We start from the raw sequence: 23,947 nt of genomic DNA on the forward strand, positions 1-23,947 counted from the left end.
AAAAAAAAAAAAATTTAAATTTATTTTAAAACAAAGGAGCATAAACTTCTGGATGAATATGACAATCCAAGAGAGGAAGCATTTTCAATCAATACTCCTTGGTTTTTTCCAACTGAATTGAAAATATCAGTATACAAAAAGTTGCACATATTTAACGTTATATACATTTCGATGAGTTTGGATATATACGTACCTGATAGACTTTGCTCAAAAGAAAAATTCTCTTAGCCTTGGTCAGGTGCTCACCCTGTCCTCCACTGTGACTCTCAGAGGTAGCTGAGCAGGGTTACTTCATATCATTAGCAGCTATCAACACTGTGTCTACTACATGGAAAGTTCTATGCTACGCTCCTTAAATAGATTATCACCTGACCCTTGTACAGATAGGGAAGAGGCAGAGCAGGCACCCCTAGATGCCGAGGCAGCATTTATTCACTTGCAGAATATTTTGTTCAGGGCAGGAATACAGTCAGTTGTTCTCCAGACAACCTGCCCTGAGCTGGTGGGGGGGGGGGGGCGGGGTCTCATACAGGCTGCCTCCCCGGTTCCGGTGCCACCCTTCTCTGCTTCTTTCCTTCTGTCTGTCTGGAATGCAGACACAAGGATCTGGGCAAGCAACCTACTATGAATGTGAGGCAGGGAGCAAGAGAACAAAAGACTCCCCTAAGGGCAGCATGGAAAGAGAGGATCCTGGTACACAGATGACATTGAGAGCCACTGCGCTATCGCAGGACTTCGTTTTGTGGGAGAAAGCAAATCCTTAATTGGTTAAGCTATTCTCTTGTGTTTCCGCTGTATGGATTTGAGCATAACTCTAATAGAAGAGTCATGTGGCTTGCCTAGGGCTTCATACATAGGGCCTGACACACCTGGACCCAACATCAGGTCGGTGCGACCCCGAAGCTTGAAACTGCGGCCATTTTCCTTCCTTTTACATTTGTGGCCATTGCTCCCCATGAACAGCTCTATCCCAGGTCTTCCCAGCTCCTGAGTTTCAATATTGACTTTATAATTGAGGTTCTCAAGGGGCATCTCCTGGGATCACCCTCTGGCTCCTTCTGGGCCCGGCCACCCCAGGCAGCAAGCCCACCCCTGCGTGCACCCCCGGGGCCCTGGGATGCGGGGCTCGGACAAAGCAGGCCAGGGGCGCACGCAGTTTTCAGTTCCAGCTCAAATTCATCACGACACCCTCACTGGCCCTTTGATCTTGTCATGAGACACCTGTTCTTCCTAAGCCACATCTGTCACCCCCCAACTCCCACACGACTCATTTTAATCACCTAAGCAAATAATCAGTGTCTAGCCTGGGGTCAGAGTCCTGGGTTACAAGGAGGGAAGGTGATGGCAGCAGTGACTGTAAGGTGGCCCGCGGTGAGCACAGCAAGGGGGGGACACCCTCTCGGCCCTCCCTTCCCATTCCTCTCCTCCCCACCACACCGCCATCAAACCCTGCTTTCTGTCTCCTGCCTCTGGTGAATACTATTCTTACCACATCAAGAACAGCTGCTTTGGGAAAAAATAAATCAGTAAAGACCACTATCCCTGACTTGAGTCCTTTGTTCACCTCCATCGGCCCAGGGCTGCCAGGACCTCCAGGGAGCTCTGTGCCAGCGGCCTGGGTGCCCTGAGCAGCGCTGGCTCAGTCTGCTGTAGGCGGAGACCAGGAGCTGGACCACTCCAGAACTAACGCGCCGTGGACCTGAACACAGGGTGTCGCGATGCCCCACCTCCTCTACTCTGATGCTTCTGAATCTCACTGCTGAGAACTAAACTGCTCAGAGGCCAGGGGCAGGGTGCTCGGCTCATCTGGGAATTCACAGTCCCTAACGGCGCCTGGTGGAGGGGGTGGTGCCTGGTGAGCACTGGAGGCAGGAATCCGGGAGCAGCGTTCACCTCTTGTGCGGCCAGTCCTGGCCTCTCTGCAGAGATGCGGCTCCTTAAACCTGCTTTCTTCTGGCCACCGTTATCTGATGCCCCATGGACACCCACGAGGAGCAGTTACCCAGTAGAAATCGATCAGCCCCTCTTCCCCAGCCAGCCTCCTGGCTCCACATATAGAAGGGCAGAGTCTCCTCTGGCTCTTTCTTCTTTCCTTCCTCCTTCCCACCCTCCCTTTCCACCGATATGTCATAGCCTGGGCTTTGCCGCCTGGACTGTCCACGGCTGGTCAGTGTTGCCACGCATATATTTCCATCTTACCTGTATTTGAAGCCCTCACAGTATGGACCTGCCTCCCTCCATCTCCAGGCTCATTATCCCTCCAGCACACTTGCTCTTCAAGGCCCATCCTAAAAGCTCCCCTTTCCATTTAATCTCCCCTCACTCCACACAGTGAAAGTGGATTACTCCCTTCTGAAGCCCCAAGAGGCCTGCTTCTGTCTCTCTCCTCTCAGAGCAGCTTTTGTTCTCTACCCAATCATGCACTAGATGGTGCATACATCTTGTCTAAGCTGACCGTGGGGCAGGACCATCTTTGCATCCTGTATGGTCCTGAGGCCGCTCATTTTCCATGGCGGGCACTCAGGAAAGAATTGGGGCGCCTGGGTGGCGCAGTCGGTTAAGCGTCCGACTTCAGCCAGGTCACGATCTCGCGGTCCGTGAGTTCGAGCCCCGCGTCGGGCTCTGGGCTGATGGCTCAGAGCCTGGAGCCTGTTTCCGATTCTGTGTCTCCCTCTCTCTCTGCCCCTCCCCCGTTCATGCTCTGTCTCTCTCTGTCCCAAAAATAAATAAACGTTCAAAAAAAGAAAATTAAAAAAAAAAAAAGAATAGCATCCTGGTGGGGTACCTGGGTGGCTTAGTCAGTTAAGCGTCCGACTTCGGCTCAGGTCATGATCCACAGTTCGTGGGTTTGAGCCCCGCGTCGGGCTCTGTGCTGACAGCTCGGAGCCTGGAGCCGGCTTCAGATTCTGTGTCTCCCTCTCTCTCTGCCCCTCCCCGGCTCACACTCTGTCTCTTTCTCTCTCTCTCAAAAGTAAATAAACATTAAAAAAAAAAAAAAAAAAAAAAGAATAGCATCCTGGAGCTAAAAGCAAACTCAGAGCTCACAAACCCGGCCCCAAGCACCCACATCCCATTGCAAAGGTGAGCAAGACCCTAAGAGAAAGGAAACAAATCGCTCAAGGTCACAACCCTTACTTACGGCAGCATTAGCATCAGATGATAGCAGAGATATGAAATAAATATGTCAGACTTGGTATTGTAGAACATTTGTAGAATTCCAAACGTCAGTGTGGAATTTGAGCTCTGATCTCTCACGGTTGATATATAAACAATAAAGAAAAAAGCTAAGATGGATTGAAATTCTCACGATGTGCAGGTACACTGCTGGGAACTCTAGGCGACCTAGCTCGTGTCATCCTCACAACAGCCCTATAACTTAGGGCTATTTTTGCCCCCACTTTCCAGATGATCCCAAGTCTTAGAGAGACTAAGCAACTTTCCCAAGTCATACATACTGGTTAAATGTTTGAGAAAAGTTTGAAACTAGTCAGTCTCACATAAGAAGTCACACTCTGAAACCAACACATTAAGTCACTCAAACTCCCTGGGTCTCGATTCTACCATCTGTGAAATAGGCATAATAGTAGTTTACCGTCATGACATACGACCTACATGAAATAGCTACAGAGTGTGCATCACTCTCTACAGTTCAGACTCCAGAGATCTGAATATTCGTCTCGGTTCCTGCAGTTAATAGCCATCCGGCCTGGGGTACACAACACCTCACCTCTCTGTGCCTCTGTTTCCACATCTATAAAGTGAGGAGCTTGACCACATGATATTTAAGGCCTCGGCTACTATATTCTGAGCATCTTCATGGTGAATCTTCTGTTGGGAATCTGCTAACATCCAGTTGATTTTGCTCTGTGCTGGGTCACGTGCTCATTGACATGTGGTGCCATTGGCATGATGTACCATGTTCATTGACATGCCAGGCTTGCCTCAAGCTCTGCACACAAGAGCAAAGCTTCCTGTAAAATATTCTTTCGGTGTTTGCTGTCACTTAGGTTAAGGGCAATACTTGGAAAGGGATTTTTCTTTGCACTTAACTAAAAATATTATTTTGCACAATACTATCCATATGTTACTAACATTAAAACTTAGAAATATGTCTTTGAGTTCACTTCATGGAATATAAATAAATATGCTTAATTATTTTTAATAATCGCATAATGTATGTAATATAAATTTACCTAAAATTTACTTTGTTTCTGCTATTTTCATTCAATATTGTTTGAAATATTTTTCTTGATTCAACATAGTTCTATAATTTTAGAGCTTGCATAAAATTTCATTGCACTGAAGTACATAATTTATTAAACTTTATTGTTGGGTATTTAGGTTATTTCCAATTTTCCTTGGATTTAAGTACACATTTGTGAAACAGTGGATTTCTGGGTTAGATTGAGGCATTGTGCACCATCTAAATTTGGCAACAAAATAAAGTCCAATTTTTCAATTCTAAGTGAAAGGACACACTAATATTACCCAACAGTGAAGTTCCCATATAAGGCTCTGTGTTAGACCCAAAAGCTTAAGCTTCTAGGGCAAAGAGCTAGTATGTAATGATTTTTTAATTTACTTCTTCATCATCCATTTATTCAATCTATCTAAATATTTATTCTAGGCATACTGTGTTCTAAGTACTCTGCTAGGTTCCGATGATATGGGTAGAATGCCTTCCCTGACCTTGTGGGATTTATAATCTAGTAAAGAAACAGACAGTACAGCAATAAAACAAACATGCATGAGAGATCACATATGGAAAAAGAATCTACATATATTTAGGTCTACATATATTTAGGTCATTACCGTGTATTTACCTGGGCAAGTCATGTAACATTTCTGTATTTCATTGTCTTCATTTGTGAACTAGAGAAAATAACAGTTAACATGTGTAAATGCTTAAAAGAGTCCTTGGCACATACTAAGCACTCAATATGTTTTAGTTGTTATTGGTTTTTGTATTAATTATTCACTGCTACTTAACAAATCACCTCCAAATTTAGCAGCTTAAAACAACAGGCATTTATCATGTCACATAGCGTCTGATGGCCAGGGATCTGGAAGCAGCCTAGCGGGGTGGTTCTGAGTCAGGGTCACTCGTGAGGCGATAGTCATCTGAAGGCTCAGCTACAATGGGGGAATCTGCTTTCAAGATGTCTCCTCCGCGTGGCTGTTGGCAGGAGGCCTCGGTTCCTTTTCCTGCGGATTTCTCTGTAGGGCTGTTTCAGTGTCCTTACACTATGTCCGACTTTCCCTATCATGAGTGATCCCAAAGAGAGGAGGAGGAGACAATGTCTTTCATGACCTAGTCTTGGAAGCTCAGTACACCATCACCTCCACTCTATTTGTTAAACATGAATCATTAAGCCCTGATTTCACTTAAGGAGAGAATACTTAGGGTCCACTTTTCGAGCTGTGTCAAAGAGCTCGTGGACACACTGTAAAATGCCACACAGATGCGGAAGGACCACTCAGCACCTGTGCCACAGCAGGGTCCCCTCCACTCCTCGGTGCCCCTGTCAGTAGAGCAGTATACACAACGCAACCCATGCATAAAGCTCATTTACTGAGATGCCTTCCATAAACCTCACCCCATTCCTACAACCTCCTGCTCACCTTCATCACCAGATCTACATAGTAACTCTTTTGACTCTGGTTTCATGGTAAATCAGGGCAAGCAAGAGATCAATGCTTCAACTTTTTAAAATGCAAACTGTCCTCGATTCCTTTCAATACATCTGTCTAAATAAAATTCCTTTATTTTAGAAAAGAAGCATCTGTGTCCTGAGAGATGCAGGGAAGCCTGCTGGTGGAAATCCACAGCAGCAAACTAGAGGCTAACGTCCACATTCCGTGGGCCGGGTCAGCCTGCGCCCAGAATACCTCTTCTAGCCCTCCCCACAGCTGCCCAGCAGGTTTCACTTGACCTTCAGTTTTGTCGTAGACCTATTGTCTTCAGTCGTGTTAGTCTTCCCTTGGGAGGATTTTTACCAGTCCTACTGCATTTTTTTAAGTTTATTTATTTCTTCTTTGATAGAGAGAGATAGAGTGTGAGCAGGGAAGGGACAGAGAGAGAGGGGGGGTGAGAGGATCCCAAGCAGGCTCCACGTTGTCAGGGCAGAGCCCAACGTGGGGTTCAAACTCACAAACCATGAAATCGTACCTGAGCTGAAATCAAGACTCGGATGCTTAACTGACTGAGCCACCTGTCCCACTGTATTTGTAAAAATTCATATATTTATAAGGTGCCACATCCTTGGCATAAGTTATCTTCAATCATTACTTCAACTTCCAAAACCAAGTATTAGTCCTCATTGTGAATGAGAAACCCGGGTCTCAGAGACATCAAGGTACTTGCACCAGTTTCACACAGTGATGGAAGTTCAAAGCTAGGCTTGCTGAACTCCGTATCTGCTTCTGTCCACGATGTTGCCATTCTTTGGGGTTTTATTTCGGAACCACAAGACCGCAGAACCCTGCGGTCATTCAAGTTGTCCCCAGATATGCCGACTCATTTACAAACCTTTCCCAGAAGGCTTTCCCCACCTCCCCGCCATGCCAGTGAGATGCCACCCACATGCAGAGCTGCCTGATATAACATACGGAATGTCCAGTTAAATTTGCACTTCAAATAATTTTGCTAGCATAAATCTGTCTCCCTTAAGCTAAAAAGTAGTCTGTTGTTGAAATGCGAGTCTCATGCAGTCACTGCAGATAAGAATGCTCGTGACTCTCCCTCACCATGGCAGATCTGGAGAGCTGAACAGATCCTAAGGTTTCCGATTTCTTCACACAACCACAGAGTGGTTGTGGGACCCAGACCACGAAAGCTCTCAGGTCCGTGTTTCTGCAGTGGAGAACGGGGCAGAACGTCCCGGGAAGCTGGGGCTTCTGGTAACACTGAGATGCAATGCCCTTGGCAGTTTCACGTTGGGTAAATGCAAGGTAGTTAAAACTGCCTTCTTATATTTCCTTTCTGTTCGGTCAGAGGTGAGTTTAAGTGTGGAGACCAGATTCTGTGGGGGTTATTTGCTGCAAAATTGTCACCACAAGTCCACGCTCTTTCAACGCTCATGTGTTTTTGAAGGGCCCCGTTGCCTTTCAGTAAGCACACCACAGCTGGGAAGAGTCTACAGCAAACCCAAATAAGGCAGGCTCTGTGGGATTAAACTTTGCTTTTAGTGACAAACCAAGTTGGCTGGGACAGATGGACACCACTGTCGTCCTACACTGTCTCTGCCCAAATCCTGGCTGACCTCTCAGTCATCCCTGCATGCAGCCACAGCTGGAAAAGAGGATATGCTCCTGCCCGTGGCTCTACAGGCTCTTTGGACATATGTGTGTTTTCGGGGGCGAAGTCCACCAAAAATCCCTTAGGATAAAGTGCCAAAATTCTGGAGCGTGTTCCAAGCTCTCTGTGACTCTCCCACCTCCAGTCACAGTGGTCTTTCAGATCCCCAAATGATTTCCTTTCCTGGAATGTTCTCATTCCTTCTTCTGGAGAACACCTACTGACACTTCGGGTAGCAGCTGAAATATGGTCGCTGAAGGGTGGCTTTGGCCCAGCCCTACCCATGTCCCCATCACAGCTAGGGCAGGTTTGCCGATTGGCCACATTTCACGCGCTCGGGAGCCACATGTAGCTCCTGGCTAGGGTAGCAGTACGGATATGGGACATTTCCACCAGCACAGAAGAATACATTTCCTTAAAAAGAGATGTCAAATAAGGGTTTGTTTTGCTTTTCTTCCCAGTGCCCTATGGAATTGTCTCTGGTGGCGTTTTCTACTCACATTCTGCGAGTCCCTCTCAAAGCTTTGTGCCCTGGCCTTCCACGTCCTCTAGGATACAGATCCTAGAGGATACAGATCTAATGTTTTGGTGCACATCTCTCTAGATAGCCGCAGGTACTGTCCTTGATGACTTCATCCGTCCTCATTATAATTTCCACGAGGCAGCCCAAGCTCTTGCTTTTAATGAATTTACTCTTTCAAAATCAAAATATGATAAGAGAGAAGGAGATCCAGATAAAGGTGCCTGGTCAATAATTTCCTGAAATCAATGTTTGCTTGTCCTGGGATAATAACCTTCTTCTGGAAAACAAAAGAGCCAGAAACTGAATACAGCGATATCCATTCTTCTTACTGAACATGGCAGGGAGGCTACAACAGAGCTTCCAGAAGCTGTGGGCACCTCCCGTTTCCCACTGCGCCCCTCACCTGGCAGAGGGCTTTCCTCTTGGAAAGTGCTTCCTAGATTCTTCCACTCTCTTCTGCTCTTAACGATCTCTCTTTCCATACATCAGCTTGCCTTTCTCAAAGAGAAAATCAAAAAGCTATTTATTCTCCACGTATATGAAGCGATCACTGCTGTGAAGTGAATACTGTACGCGAATGAGTAAGTGAACGGAATGAATACAGCTCCAGATTCCGTTCCCTGGCAGAAATTCTGCAGTCAGTCTGTCTCCATATTCAAGGTAATCACACCCCTGAGCCCCCCTCATCTTTGAGCATATCTCAGGAGAGAGGGAGAGAGAAAGGAGCAGAAGTCCTTGCCCATCTCCCAACCTATGAAGGAAATAGAAGAAGAGGTGTTGTTCAAGGCATGTGCATCCCAGATGAGGGATTTCTGGGGCTCAGGCCTTAGGCTTTAAGACCCAAGGGGAAACACGTTCTCTGTTTTCTCTATTCCCTGGTATTGTTCAAAAGCAATCTGATTAGTAGAAAACAGGCCTGGGGACAAGTCTCAGAGCTCCACTTTTATGGCGAGTGCACTGTCTCCAACAGTGCAGGCAGGCATCTCGGGCTGGTTGGGTTCTTTCCCACTGCCAACCTTGCTCGGCCAGTGTCCGGGCCCCCACCGGGAGCAACAGGGCCCAAGAGCAGCTCCTGGCCCCTGTGAAAATTGTTTGGAGGTTTGGAGGTAGAAAAACAGACATTAATAGGAGATTGGAGGTGGAGGGAAGCTATTGTGTCCTTGTAAGTCGAGATTTCAAAGGATGGGAAGACAAGAGGGGATGTTGTTGTAGGACAACGTAGGACCACGACCCTGGGTTATGAGGCCACTAATCATGGATTCATTGGAAAAAGAGGGATACCTTTCAATATAGCTGCAGCTTTTGAGTGTTTGGTAGACATTAGAAGCCAGAAAGTAGTAGGGGTGCCAGGCTTTGTAGATGGGTGCTCAGAAGCCTGTGTGCAAATGTGGGAGGAAAACATTTAGATGGGCCCAAATGTAGCAGGCTCACCCTTTTTTTTCTTAATTTTTTTTTAACGTTTATTTATTTTTGAGACAGAGAGAGACAGAGCATGAACAGGGGAGGGGCAGAGAGAGAGAGGGAGACACAGAATCGGAAGCAGGCTCCAGGCTCTGAGCCATCAGCTCAGAGCCCGACGCGGGGCTCGAACTCACGGACCGTGAGATCGTGACCTGAGTTGAAGTCGGACGCTTAACCAACTGAGCCACCCAGGCGCCCCGCAGGCTCACCCTTTTTAACTCACACTACAACTGCTTGTTTTTGTCTATAGTTCGACTGGCCTCCTTCATGAGCCCCAACCACTGGTGATGGAGAAAAACAATCATCTATGTGTTCAAACTAATTTATTCTGATCATTTACTTCACACGATCTTTAGGGGGGGTGGTGATAGAAGGGCTAAGTCCCTCAGTCACCCTCCCTGTTCTTATCCCCTGGAATGACATCTGGGGTAGGAGATGAGCATGTGCAGAGAGGCTTCTAAGTGAAGGCGGCCCTGACCTGACGTGCCAATACCTACATCCGAGTTTTACAGCCTCTCTCTTTGCCTTTTCTCCAAAACAACTCTCAGGGTTTGGTTTTGGGTTTGTTGGCTCATGGATAAATGCTAGGCAGACATTCATTTTATGATTGGGGGGTGAATAAGGAATTAAAAAGTTACAGAGAGGGAGGGAGGCAAACCAACAGACTCTTGGATACTGAAAACAAACTGAGGGGTTGATGGGGGGGTGGGGGAGAGGGGAAAGTGGGTGATGGGCATTCAGGAGGGTACTTGTTGGGATGAGCACTGGGTGTTGTAAGGAAACCATTCTGTCAATAAATTATATTAAAACAAAAACAAAAACAAACTGTGTGTGCTAAGGGTAGGGCACAGGTAACTGCCATGCTTCCCTATAGACAGGATGCTGAGAGCTGGGAGGCCTTGGGGGCTTATTAGGGTGAGGGGTTCCAACTTTTACCACAGCCCCTTTGTGACAGAAAGTCACAAAAAAGATGGCTTCTCTCTCTTTTTCATATGCTTCCGTGCTCCCATTTCTCCCGCATTGCCTCAAAATTTTCTGAAACCCCCCCATTAGTCGCTGACCCACCCTACCCAAACCCACTCCATCCCCTTAAAAGGATTTGTTCTCTTTAGGGTTTCATTAATTATGGGAGGAGGAAAAAAGTTTTAAAAACTATATGCCCCGACTTCCATTGTGTATTAAGGTTTACTAAAAGCTTTGAAAGTTGTGGAATTGTCCTGGCAGTGATGTATTGGGCACTTTGGTGCTCTAGTGGATGGTCCTTCGGTTCCACTTTTGATTTTTGCTTTAAACCAAAAACTTGATATAAAGTTGTTTTAATTTTAAGTTTCTAAGTAGTAAGGATTATTGGGGGCGGGGGGGTTGTTTGTTTTTCTGCAGGGGTTTGGAGGGCACTGGGGGAGATGGGAGTTGATGTACTTTCTTCCTTTCTTTCTAAAAATACATGATTGGGGGCGCCTGGGTGGCTCAGTCGGTTGAGCATCCGACTTCGGCTCAGGTCATGATCTCGCGGTCCGTGAGTTCGAGCCCTGGGTCGGGCTCTGTGCTGACCGCTCAGAGCCCGGAGCCTGTTTCCGATTCTGTGTCTCCCTCTCTCTCTGACCCTTCCCCGTTCATGCTCTGTCTCTCTCTGTCTCAAAAATAAATAAACGTTAAAAAAAAATTTAAAAAAAATACATAATTGTATTCAAGTCCATGGATATGGATCCTTGTTTTCTGTTTGGGGGATTTGCCGTCCCTACCAACCAACAGAAATGCCCTCTGCGTCCTCATCGGAGTTCGTTCTGTGGCCGTTTCGCAGATGTTTGCAAGGAAGGTGTGCTAATCTGTGTATTTTGTGTGTAAAACCTTTCAAAGCTTTCAAACCCTCTGTGGGTTCTGCCTTTGGGACAATGTTTAGAAATGCCACGCTCTCCTCAGGGTTATAGAGACTCACCTATATTGTTTCAGGGCATAAGGCTTTCAGATTTTGTATTTCAAACTTTAATCAATTTGAATTAAATCTGGCATGTGATAGAGGCCTATACCTCTTTCTGTTCTTTCCAAACGATTACCCAATCAGCCCTGGGTTCTAAATAACCAAGGCACCTTTTACCTCTCATTCAGCTTCACACTATACTCCATCAATATGCATGTGTCTGTTTCAGAACCATATGTTCTCACATCTGTTGGCAAAATTCTCTCTTTACTCTTCTTATGTAACAACTTCGTAGCTAGTAGCAGTCATATTTCTTTCTACTCGCTAGGTTTTAAAAAAAGCAACCATGGGGCATGTTCGATCGGAATTGTTCTCAACGTATGGAAAAATGAGGGAGAATCCACATCCTCCGATGATGTCTTTCCATTTTCTGAACATTTCCATTTTCTGAGCATTAAGCATCAAATCCCTAATCATCGATGCTTGGACATACAACTTTCCTTCAATGTCTCTGGAACAAATGTGTTCTGTGGGAATATTATCAACAAGATAATATTTTATGACACGGTAAAAGAGGAATCTGTTCTGTATCACCTTTGCTTTAAGTCTTACCTAAGCCTTTTTTAGAGAAACTGTAACTATTCCCTCATGAATAGTCATCAGTTTTGTGATGCCCAACAGTCCACCAGACCATGCATCTAAGAATGAATTAAGATCAATTCTCACCTCCAAATCAGCCACCTGCCAACATTTAATTGACTCCTATGTAACACTCCGTCTCTGTAGGTCAATTCATTTAGTTAACTGAATGTACGTTTTTGCAACTAATTTATCTTGAAAGTTTCGTTAGAAATAACATTGCTCAAAATTAATCATTTTCTGGGTAACTTATTGGAAAGTTTTATGGTCATGCTGGGGGACTGCAAATACTCAGAACATTTCTGGAATCACTGCGGCTGCATTTTACAGTTCTGAACTCAGAGGCCTAGGACCTGTTTGTCCTGTGTTTCAGGAATATTATCAGGACTGTTTTCTTACTCCTGCTCAAATGCATTTCTTTGTGCTACTTCTGTGTGAAGATTGAATGGCCTTCTTTCCAGGAACAAGTCTTTTCAGACACTGTAGTTGTACTCAAGACAAGTCAGACCATTTACGTTTCTGAATGTTTGGATCAGATCTTCTTTGGGACACACATCAGGTCTGCTTCAGGCCTTTCTTTAGCATAACCTCAACCTGTTCCTCGACCTTTGTCCAAAATGTCATTGTGAAACACGTATCCAGAGCCACAGCTGTTTTTCACAACACCTCTATAAAAATCAGACACAGGGGCGCCTGGGTGGCGCAGTCGGTTAGGCGTCCGACTTCAGCCAGGTCACGATCTCGCGGTCCGGGAGTTCGAGCCCCGCGTCAGGCTCTGGGCTGATGGCTCAGAGCCTGGAGCCTGTTTCCGATTCTGTGTCTCCCTCTCTCTCTGCTCCTCCCCCGTTCATGCTCTGTCTCTCTCTGTCCCAAAAATAAATAAACGTTGAAAAAAAAAATTAAAAAAAAAAAAAATAAAAATCAGACACAGAAGACCCTTTGGGTGGATATAACTCTGTAAAGCTATAGCTTGGAAGAAAACTGTACCTTTTCTTTTTTGAGTGTAGTACAATGCATAACATACCATTTATCATCTCAAACCATTTTTAAGGGTCCAGCTCACCAGGGTTAAGTATATTCACATTATTGTGCAACCAATTTCCAGAATGGCTTCATCTTGGGAGATGGAAACTGTACTACTAAACACCTCCCCATCTCTCCCTCCCCTGCAGCCCCTGCCAACCACCATTCGACTTTCTGTTTCTATGAATTACACTATTCTAGACACCTAGTATAAGTGGAATTATACCGCATTTGTCATCCTGTGACGGGAGTATTGCACTTTGCGGGATGTCCTCAAGCTTCAGCCATGTTGTCACGTGTCAGAATTTCCTTCCTTTTTAAGGCTGAGTAATATTCCATCGTGTGTGTATACAGCATTTCTTTTCCCCATTCATCTGTGGATGAATGCTTGGGCTGCTTCCACCTTTTGGCGATTGTAAATGATACTGCTGTAAATATGAGGGTCGCTTCCAGACCCTGCTTACAGTGCTTTTGGATATGTGATCAGTAGTGAGATTACTAAATCATATGATAATTCTATCTTTAATTTTTTGATGACTGCCACACTATTTTCCATAGTAACTATACCATTTTACATTCCCACCAACATGCACAGGGTTCGAATTTCTCCTCATCTTTGCCATCACTTGCTATTTTCTTACTTTCTGGGTGTTGTTGTTGTTGTTGCTTTGTTCTTTTACAATAGTTACCCCAGTGAGTGTAAGGTGGTATCTCATGTGGTTCTGATTTGCACTTTCTGAATTATTAGTGATATTAAGCATCTTTTCATCAGTTTATTGGCCATTTGTATATCTTCTGGGGGGCGGGGAATAATCTATTCAAATGCTTTGCCTATTTTGTTTGAGTTATTTCGTTTTTTGTTGCTGAGTGATAAGGGCTTTTCATATGTTCCGGAATTAATCCCTTATATGATGTGCAAGTATCTTCTCCCATTCTGTAGATTGCTTGCACTCTGTTGATTTTTGTCCTTTTGCTGCACGGAAATTTTTCATTTTTATGCAGCCAAATGTATCTGATCTGACACCAAAAGCATCGGAGACAAAAGTAAGATCAGAATTGCCAAACCCAATACCATGAAGATTTCCCCCATGTTTTCTTCTAAGAGTTTTGTAGCTTTAGCTGTTACAATTAGGTCTTCGTTCCATGTTGAGTTAATTTCTGTAGATGGCATGAAGTAAGGGTTCAAATTCTTTCTTTTGCATTTGGAAATCCATTTTTCCAACAACATTTGTTAAAAAGACTAGCCTTTCCCCCTTCGAATGACCTTGGCTCCCTTGACAAAGATCAAATGACCTTACATATGAGGGTTTATTTCTGGGATCCCTATTCTATCCCATTGGTCTATAGGTCTCTCTTTTCTCCAGTGTCATAATGTTTCAATTATTGTAGCTTTCTAATAAGTTTGGAGATCGGCATCTCTGAGACCTCTAACTTCATTCTTATTTTTCACGTTTTGGCTATTTGAAGAAGACTGCACTTTGGATGACTGAGGAAAAGGCATACCTTCCTCCTGGGATGTAGCCCAGGACATTCAGCTTGTTGAGCAGAACTGACCCCTCACCTGAAAACCCACATAAAGGGATCAGCCTGCACACCCAGCTCTAGAGGTCTTGCTGCTCAGGGAGTACTGCCTGAGGGACAGACGATCCATTCAGTCTTCTAAATTTGATCAATTCTTCCCTTTAGCGAAGCCAGATTGCCAGAGCCGCTGACCGTGCTCAGTGATTAGACATTGAAATGCACCAAACTGCTTTGACATTGTACAGATGGGATCTCATTTCCCTTTGCTTTTCTGTGATGCCCAGTTTAAGGTGAGGGTATCATGAAGAGCCATAGGAAGCCCCTGTTCATTGCCCTTGCTCTAGGGGATTGCTGAGAATGTGAGCTCCTCACCCAGACCCATAAGAGAAATCTGTAGCATCCACAATCACTGCTCGTATTACACGAACACCAGCTGGTCTTCTCCGGCTGGTGTTATAAATAATGCTCTTTTTCTGTGTTGATTGGTTCCTGAGACACTTCAAGGTAAATGTGCAACCCACCTTTAACAATAGTGCAGAATCTTCTGGCGTATATTTTTGAGCACCAGCCTTAGCTAGCCCTACTGTATTCATGAATGGCATCCGTACTCTGGAATGAGAAGAAGCTCGCAGATATATTTCATCTCATAAAACATCTGTATCTGACAACTAACAGAACATACATATGAGTAAGGCTCATTCGGTTGCATTTAACCAAAAACTAACTCAAACCTCTTTAGGCAAAAAAAATAAAAATAAAAATAAATAAATAAATAATTTAAAAATGGGGTTCCATTTGTTCATAAAACTGGAAAGAATGGCTGGATCTAGGATCTAGGATCTAGGATCTAGGATCTAGGATCTCCTCAAAAGATCCTCCTAGGACACGATCAGGACAGTTTCTCCCATTTCCTGTCTCTGACTCTAGCTTTTGTTTCCTGTGTGATGGTTGCACTCTCAGTAGGGTTCTTCTGTCAGGTGGCAAATTGGTCCCAAAGGACTAACTTAGAGGCCACCTCCTTACCAATCCCAGGGGGCCAGCAGGAGCTACATCTCCCCAGTGGCTCCAGCTTAAACCCCAGGAGGGTTCTCATTGGCCTATCTGGGCCCACGGGCCCACCCTTGGACCCATCACCACAGCAGGAGCAGTCAGTACCCTGGGTGGTCGTGTCTGAGTCACGTGGCTCCCCCACTGCTAGGGATAGAGTCCTGGCACTAAACCTCCCTGAACGGAGCATGGGAGTCGGAAAACTGCCATGCTGTTGCTAAAAAGAGTACAAAGGGGTCCTAAGCAGGCAAAAATGACTGATTTTCTCTCTGCCATACCTAAAAGGATTCCTCCAGAATACGACCTCATTCCCCATCACACAGGAATCTCTTCTACAATGCTCTTGCCAGATGTGGCGTCTGCTTTCCCTTTGAACACATCGCAGAACTCGCTACTTTCTGTTGTCTCCATTCCGATGCTGGACCAACCTGGTTATCAGAAAAATAGTCTTTATTTTAGCCAGCCGGAGTCTGCCTGTAATTTCTAAGGCATTGTCTTAACTCTATCCATCAGAGTTCAATGATTTAAAATTATCTTCTCATCTTCCTAAAAATGCTTTAAATTCGAGTCCTATTTCAACGTGATTTTTGTATTTTTTGTTCTACCTTGCCAGTACTTTATGATGGTTCCTGATATAATCTCCATTCCAGACCAAAAATATTCTTTACAGATCCAGTGGACTCTAATGATCTTTTGGACTTCACCAGCCACCAGAGAGTTCCGTCTGGTATGGATTATACGATGAAACAATTTAATGGCTTGTGTGTTGGAAATAGTTTCGAAATATTGATTAAAATCTGCTTCTGACTCCCATGGTAAGCCCAAATATGAGTTATTTTGTGCCAGTCACATCATAATTTTGGTTCATATTAAACTTAATAGTATTAGTTACCATTTATTGAGTGCCAGATCCCTGAAATAATTTATCTATAATCCCTGCTATAACTCTCAAGATTAATGACTATCACTACCGTCCCATTTATTAGTCGAGGAAGCTGACACTCAAGTAGCTTGAAAAGAGCTCAGAGTTGGTCGGTGGTCAAATGCTATTTGAGCTCAGATGTTTTGGACTCCAAAACCAAGTTCTTTCCATCATACTTGAAGCTCCACACTTGAGGTCAACTGAGATCAGATCTGTGTTATTTGAACTCCTGTCAATCGCTGTCCACACTTACACTTGTGGATAATGAATTTGTGCTCACCTTAATGTGGAGCAATGCATCAAACAGGTAACATAGCAAGCCCGAGACCGTTATTCTTAGAAAGACCTGCTTACAGAGTTAAGTCCTTGACCAGAGCCTGGGGACCTGGATTTTGGGAAGGTTCCCAGCATTCCCTGACAAGAATGGCTCATTGTGTCTAAACTGTTTGCGCAGACAACATAAGTTTATGCTGAACTCATGCTTTCCTTCCAGGAGCATGGAATTTGGGAACATGTTAGGCAAAAAGTGCCTACATCACCAGCTCTCGGTAAAAACCCTGGGCACTGATTCCATAATGAGCGTCCCAGTAGATGTTTAACGCGTGTTGTCACAATTAATTGCCGAGAGAAATAAGCACATCCTGTGTGATTCCACTGGGAGAGGACTCGTAGCAGCTTGTGTCTGGTTTCCTCTGGACTTTGCTCATGAGCCTTGTCTCTTTGCTGATTTTGCTTTGTATCCTTTCACTGTAATAAATCATAGACATTAGTACAATATAGTGAGTGTTCTGAGTCCTCGTAGCAAATCACTAAACCAGGGCATTGTCTCAGAGATCCCCAACACAGGGACTTTATACTTGTTCCTGTGAAATTTAATCCATACATGGTAACTTTGAATCCTGATCCTCTCGTCCTATTTTTCTCTTAATATTTAACTTCATATACATTCCTTCTAGGTATTCATTCCTTGATAAAAAACTTTGATTGAGAGGGTCAAAACACAGTATTGTGGTTGTCTCCTGAACCCTTCCTCTGTGTTGACATTAAGCTATTAATCAAAATGTTAGGGCAGAGTTGCTAAACCAGTTATATATTTTTTCTACAAATAATATTGAAAAGAACATACTCCCGGGGTGCCTAGATGGCTCAGTTGGTTGAGCATCTGACCAGCTCAGGTCATGATCTCATGGTCTGTGAGTGGGAGCCCCGGATCGGGCTCTGTGCTGACAGCTCAGAGCCTGGAGCCCTGCTTCGGATTCTGTGTGTGTCTCCCTCTCTCTCCGTCCCTCCCCCACTTATTCTCTCTCTGTCTCTCTCAAAAATAAATAAGCATTAAAAATTTTTAAATATATAGGGGCACCTGTGTGGCTCAGTCGGTTGAGCGTCTGACTTCAGCTCAGCTCATGGCCTCACAGTTCTTGAGTTCGAGCCTCATGTCGGGCTCTGTACTGACATCTCGGAGCCTGAAGCCTGATTCAGATTCTGTCTCCCTCTCTCTCTTCCCCTCCCCCTCCCTTGTTCATGCTCTGCCTCTCTCTGCCTCTCAAAAATAAATAAATGTTTAAAATTTTTTTTTAATTTTAAATATATATAACTTTAATTTTTTTCAAGAAAATTCTGAGGAATAAATGTGTTCTCTGAGTTTGGAGGAAGAAGGAAAGAAAAGAAAGAAAAAGAAAGAAATAAAGAAAGAAAAGAGAGAGGAGGGAGAAAGGAGGGAGGGAGGGAAGGAGAAAGGAGTGAGGGAGGAAATAAAGAGGGAGGGAGGGAGGAAGGAGGGAAGGAAGGAAGGAAGGGAGGGAGGAAGGAAGGAAGGAAAGAAGGGAAGGGAAGGGAAGGGAAGGGAAGGGAAGGGAAGGGAAGGGAAGGGAAGGAAGATGGGGAGGCACAGGTGGGCAGCTAAAACCCAAGATGAAGGGGTGCTCATCTTCTGGTCAGAAGCACTACACTGCATAGTTCTCTAAATAAGAGCCTTTGCCGGGCGCTGGTGGCACAACTATGACCAAAGACCCGTGTCTCCCCTTTCAGAGTGGAGGTAACAGGTATTCATTAAATTAATCATTTTCTCCATTTTAGTATAGGCACTACCTTCCTGAATTGGATCCCGGTCCTGCTGCTTGCCAACCATGTTATCTTGGGCCAGTGACCATACTTCTCCATGCCTCGGTCTCAGTCTCCCCATTTGTAATTTTTTTTAATGTTTATTTATTTTTGAGACAGAAAGAGACAGAGCATGAACGGGGGAGGGTCAGAGAGAGAGAGACACAGAATCTGAAACAGGCTCCAGGCTCTGAGCTGTCAGCACAGAGCCCGACGCGGGGCTCGAACTCACGGACCGCGAGATGATGACCTGAGCCGAAGTCGGCCGCTTAACCGACTGAGCCACCCAGGCACCCCTCGGTCTCCGCATTTGTAAACTAGAGGACCTTAGCACCTTCCTTATGGGATTGGAGGATTTGATGAGCTAACATGGGGAAAAGGGTTGACATATATAACTGCTCTCAGACAAATTTGCTCTTTGTTTTTAAATCATGAGAACACAGAGATGGGAGAGGAACCCTGTCCCAGACAGGGTATCTTCCCTGAGGAAGTGATTATGAGCCAAGATCCAGAAGTTAAGGAGTTAGCAGAGGACTCCAGCAGGAAACCATAGCACTCTAGGGACCTGAAAGGCCAGGATGGCAGGCGGCACAAAATGTGAAAAAGAACAGCCTGGGATAAGGAGAAGTGAGACGGGCCTGGGAGAGTCTAGTCCCTATGCTATGAACAACACGAAGCTGCTGGAATCATCTTTGGAAGGGAATGGAGAGACCCGGTTCGTGTTTTCAAAGCCTTCCTCTGGTCCTTGAGAACAGATTGACATGATTTACCATTACTGAACCTTATTCTTCCTTTGCAATCATCACATGCTTACTACAAATGATAAGTAACGATTTAGCCTAAGCGCTAAAATTTCTTGAACTGTATCAATGACAGCATTTGCGTCTTGTGGTTTTTAGGGTATGTTGGTATTTCCTATTTAAATAATCGTGCCCTTTCCCCATTTCTTGTCTTCTGCATTTTTTTAAGGAATTGGTTCATTTCATCTAAGTTATCAAATTTGTGAACACAGAATTGCTCATCATATTCCCTTTTTGTCCCTTTTGTGCCCATACGGTCCTAGTACTTATCCCTCTTTCGCTTCTCATACTAGTGTTTTGTCTCTCACTTTTTTTCTTGGTTAACCTGGATAGAAGTTCATCAACTTCATTAATCTGTTCAAAGAATTGTATTTTGATTTTGTCGATTTTATCAATTGCTTTTCTGTTTCCAATTTCATTGATTTCCGCTCTAATTTTTATTATTTGTTTTCTTTTGCTTGCTTTAAGCTTGTATCACTCTTCTCTTGCTAGTTTTCTAAGATTATTAATTTTAAATCTTGCTTCTTTTCTCATATATGCTTTCAAGGCCGTAAAGTTCCTTCCAATCACTCCTTTTGCCACATTTCACAAGTTTTGATGTTATATTTTTAGTGCCCCGATGTTTATAGCAGTGCTATCAACAATAGCCAAATTATGGAAAGAGCCCAAATGTCCATCAACTGTTGAATGGATAAAGAAGATGTGGCTTAAATATACAATGGAATACTACTTGGCAATGGGAAAGAATGAAAGCTTGCCATTTGCAACAACGTGGTTGGAACCGGATGGTATTATGCTAAGTGAAATAAGTCAAGCAGAGAAAGACAGATACCATATGTTTTCACTCATGTGGAATTTGAGAAATTTCGAAGACCATGGGGGATGGGAAGGGGAAAAAATCATTTCAAACAGAGAGGAAGGCAAACCATAAGAGACTCTTAAATACAGTGAACAAACTGAGGGTTGATGGCGGGGGAGGCTGGGGGGGAGGGGAAAATGGGTGATGGGCATTGAGGAGGGCACTTGTTGAGATGAGCACTGGGTGATGTATGTAAGGGGCGAATCATGGGAATCTACTCCTGAAGCCAAGAGCACACGGTATACAATGTATATTAGCTAGCTTGACAACAAATTGTGTTTAAAATAATAATAATAATTAATTTAAAAATAAAAAATAAAAATATTTATACCATTAAAAACAAAAGAAAATGTTTTAAATTTCTCTTGAGATTTTCTCTTTGACTCGTGAGTTATTTTGAAGTTTCATCTCCAAATATTTTGAGACTTTCCAGCTATCTTTTTGTTATTGCTTTCTAGTTAATCCCTCTGTGGTCTGAGAGCACACTTTGTCCACAAAAAAAGCACTAAAAGGGAATATTATTAATAATTCTATGCTCCCAAGTTTGATAACTTGTTTTCTAAAGTGTGTTCAATGTGTTTTATGGCCCAGAATGTGGTCTATGTTGGTGAACGTTCCCAATGAGCTTGCGAAGAATGTGTGTGCCACAATGTTTTGATGGTGTTGGTCAGTTCAACTATGTTCGTACTGATTTCCTGCATGCTGGATACATCAGTACTGATTAAGGAGTGCTGAAGTCTCCAACCATAACAGTGAATTCCTCTATTTCTCCCAGCAGACCCACCAGTCTTTGTCTCTGTCTTTTGACACTCCATTGGGAGATGTATACACAGTAAGTACTATGTCTTCTTAGAAAATTGACCCCATCGGGTGCCTGGGTGGCTCAGTCGGTTGAGCATCCAACTATTGATTTCAGCTCAGGTCTTGATCTCACAGTTCCTGAGTTCAAGCCCCATGTCAGGCTCCGCGGTGACAGCACAGAGTGGACTTGGGATTCTCTCTGCCCCACCCCCCCCGCCCCCGCTTCTGTGTGTGCTCTGTCTCTCAAAATAGATAAATAAACTTTAAAAAGAAAAAGAAAAGAAAATTGACCCTTTATCATTGTGCAGTGTCCCTTTGTACTCCTGATTGTTTTTCTTGGCCGCTCCAGCTTTCCTTATTTTTTTTGTTAGCATGTTAGTAAGATTCCCTTACTTTTAATCTACCTATACCTGTTTTTAAAGTAGGTTTCTTATAGACAATATATAGGTTAGTCTTGTTTTTTTTTTTTTATCCATTCTGTCAGTTTCTGTCTTCTAAGTAGCATGTTTGGATCATTGATGTTTAAAATTATATAGTTGGATTAATAGCTACCATATTTGTTACTGTTTTCTATTCATTCCATTTTGTAAGTTATAAATACCCAGCGCAGTGTTGCTATAATTATTTTGAACAGTTTTATGTTAAAGCAATTAAACATTTTTAAATATTATTTTCACTTATTCACTTCCCTATTGTGCTTCCTTTTTTTTGTACAGATCTGAGTTTCTGGCCTATATCATTTTCCTTCTCTTTTTATTTTTTATTTTTTTTAATGTTTATTTATTTTTGAGAGATAGAGACAGAGTGTGAGTGGGGGAGGGGCAGAGAGAGAGAGAAAGACAGAATCTGAAGAAGCTCCAGGCTCTGAGCCGTCAGCACAGAGCCCGGCCCAGGGCTCAAACTCACAAGCCTCGAGATCATGACCTGAGCTGAAGTCAGACACTCAACCAACTGAGCCATCCAGGCGCCCCATTTTCCTTCTCTTTGAAGAACTTCTCTTTGAAGACCTTTCCTTCTTCTTTGGAGAACTTATGCAAGGCAAGTGCCCTAGAGACAAAATCGTGTTTGTCTGTATTTCTCCTTCACTTTTGAAGGATAATTTTTCTGGAGACAGAATTCCAAACTGATCTGTTTTTATCACTTTGAATATTTCATCCCGAAGAAACACTAGAATGGTTTCTAAAGAGAAGTCTGATATAATTGTTATCCTTGTTCCTCCATAGATAAAGCGTTCATTTCTTCTGGTTTCCTCTTTCAAAGATTTTCTCTTTGTCTTGGAAGAGGATAGACCAGAGTGTAAATGTTTTGGTATTTATCCTGCTTGGTGCTCTCCGAATTTCCTGTATCTGTGGTTTGGAGTCTGCCACTAATTTTGGAAAATTTTCAGCCATTATTACTTCGAATGATTTCTTTGCTCTTTTCTTCCGTCCCCTCGTGGTGGTACCATTATCCACCTGCTTCACTTTTTGCACTTGTCTCACGGTTCTTGGATATTTCGTTCCTTTTTTATTATTATTTTTGTTTCCCTTTGCATTCCAGTTTGGGAAGTTTTCTATTGGCATATCTCAGGCTCACTCGTTCTTTCCTTGACCATGTCCAGCCTACTGGTGAGCCCATCAAAGGCATTCTTTCTGTTGGAGTGTATGGATATCTGCATCCCTGTGGATTCTTTCTTAAAGTTTCCATCCCTCCGATTACATCACCTATCTGTTCTTGCATAGTGTCCACTTTTTCCACCAGAGCCCTAAGCGTATTAATCGTTGTGATTTTAAATCCACGCTGTGATAATTCCAAAATCTGTGTCACACTTGAGTCTAGTTCTATTGTTTGTGTTGGTTCTTCTTACTGTGTACTTTCTTGCCTGTTAGCATGCCTTGGGATTTTCTGTTGCAAGTTGTATATTGTGTATTGTATCATTGAAATTGAGGCTGGCAGTGTGAGGGTTTATTTTTATCTGATTAGGAGTTATGTTGTTTACTTGTTACCATTGCCATAGGCCTCTAAAGCTTCACTTTCCTCTGGTGTCCTTGTTTTTATCTCCACTATTGCCTTTGGGTTTCCCTAGAAACTCCTTCTTGAATAAAGTCTGGGCCTTGCAGCGCTTATAGCTGTAACCTTCCTCTCATTATACAGGATCCCTCATTCCCCCATTTTCTGTATTCTCCTCTTTCTCCAACTTTGGAAGCATCATTTTGCCCTGTGATCTCAAAATCTCTAATGGATCTAAGAAGATCCATTTTTTTCCTTCAGATTTTTGTTTGTGGTGAGGATGGGAGTTCTGACCTTTTTGTATGTCAGAGCAGAAACTGAAAGTGGTCATGTTCCTTGTGTTTCCTTGGTGACAATAAGGAAAACTTTACCCTAAGATCATGCCTGTAGTTTTTTCTACTCTTTCAAGATATAAAAGCCTGGACCTGAAGATATAAACCCAAACAAATGGTAAAGCAGTCTCTTTCTAAGTCTCGCTGTATGTTGAAATGTCATCTTTATGCCACCAGATAGGTGGCGTTGGCCCATGGGTAAGAGTTTAAGAAACAAATGATAGAAAGACAGGCATAGGAGGAGTAATTGGTGGAAGTGATGGATTCTAGTGGGGCCACTTACTTAGTGACTGTCACCCCTAGCAACCTATAGAGTTACCCATAAAACCCAAGCCCTCCCTTCCAACCCATTCCAAGCTTTAATAGCTATGCGTTAAACAATGTTTTTAAAATTAGAAACCCAGCTACAGAGTCCCTTGATAATTTGGGGTGAGCTCTGGTGTCTAAGACTGTGATATTGACAATAATTCCTATTTCATTAGAAAGAATTCTTTTCCTATAAAGATGTTTAGATTTCCCTGATGCCCAACAACAGCCTGGAGAAAAATCCCTGGAGACAGTGCCAGCTAAAGCTCTTGGGCCAACATGACGGAAAGTCCAGCGCTGCCTAGACATGTTTTACTCTTCCTGACTCCTTGCCCAGACTGTGGGAGGCACAGAGTTAGATGTGAGGTTCAGTAAAAATGGAAGCTGGGCCTGTCTACAACTCAATGAA

This window comes from Lynx rufus, unplaced genomic scaffold, assembly GCF_022079265.1.
Source record: "Lynx rufus isolate CCGP_SWC_20201006 ecotype Redwood Valley unplaced genomic scaffold, mLynRuf1.p SCAF_11, whole genome shotgun sequence".
Taxonomy (NCBI): Eukaryota; Metazoa; Chordata; class Mammalia; order Carnivora; family Felidae; genus Lynx; species Lynx rufus.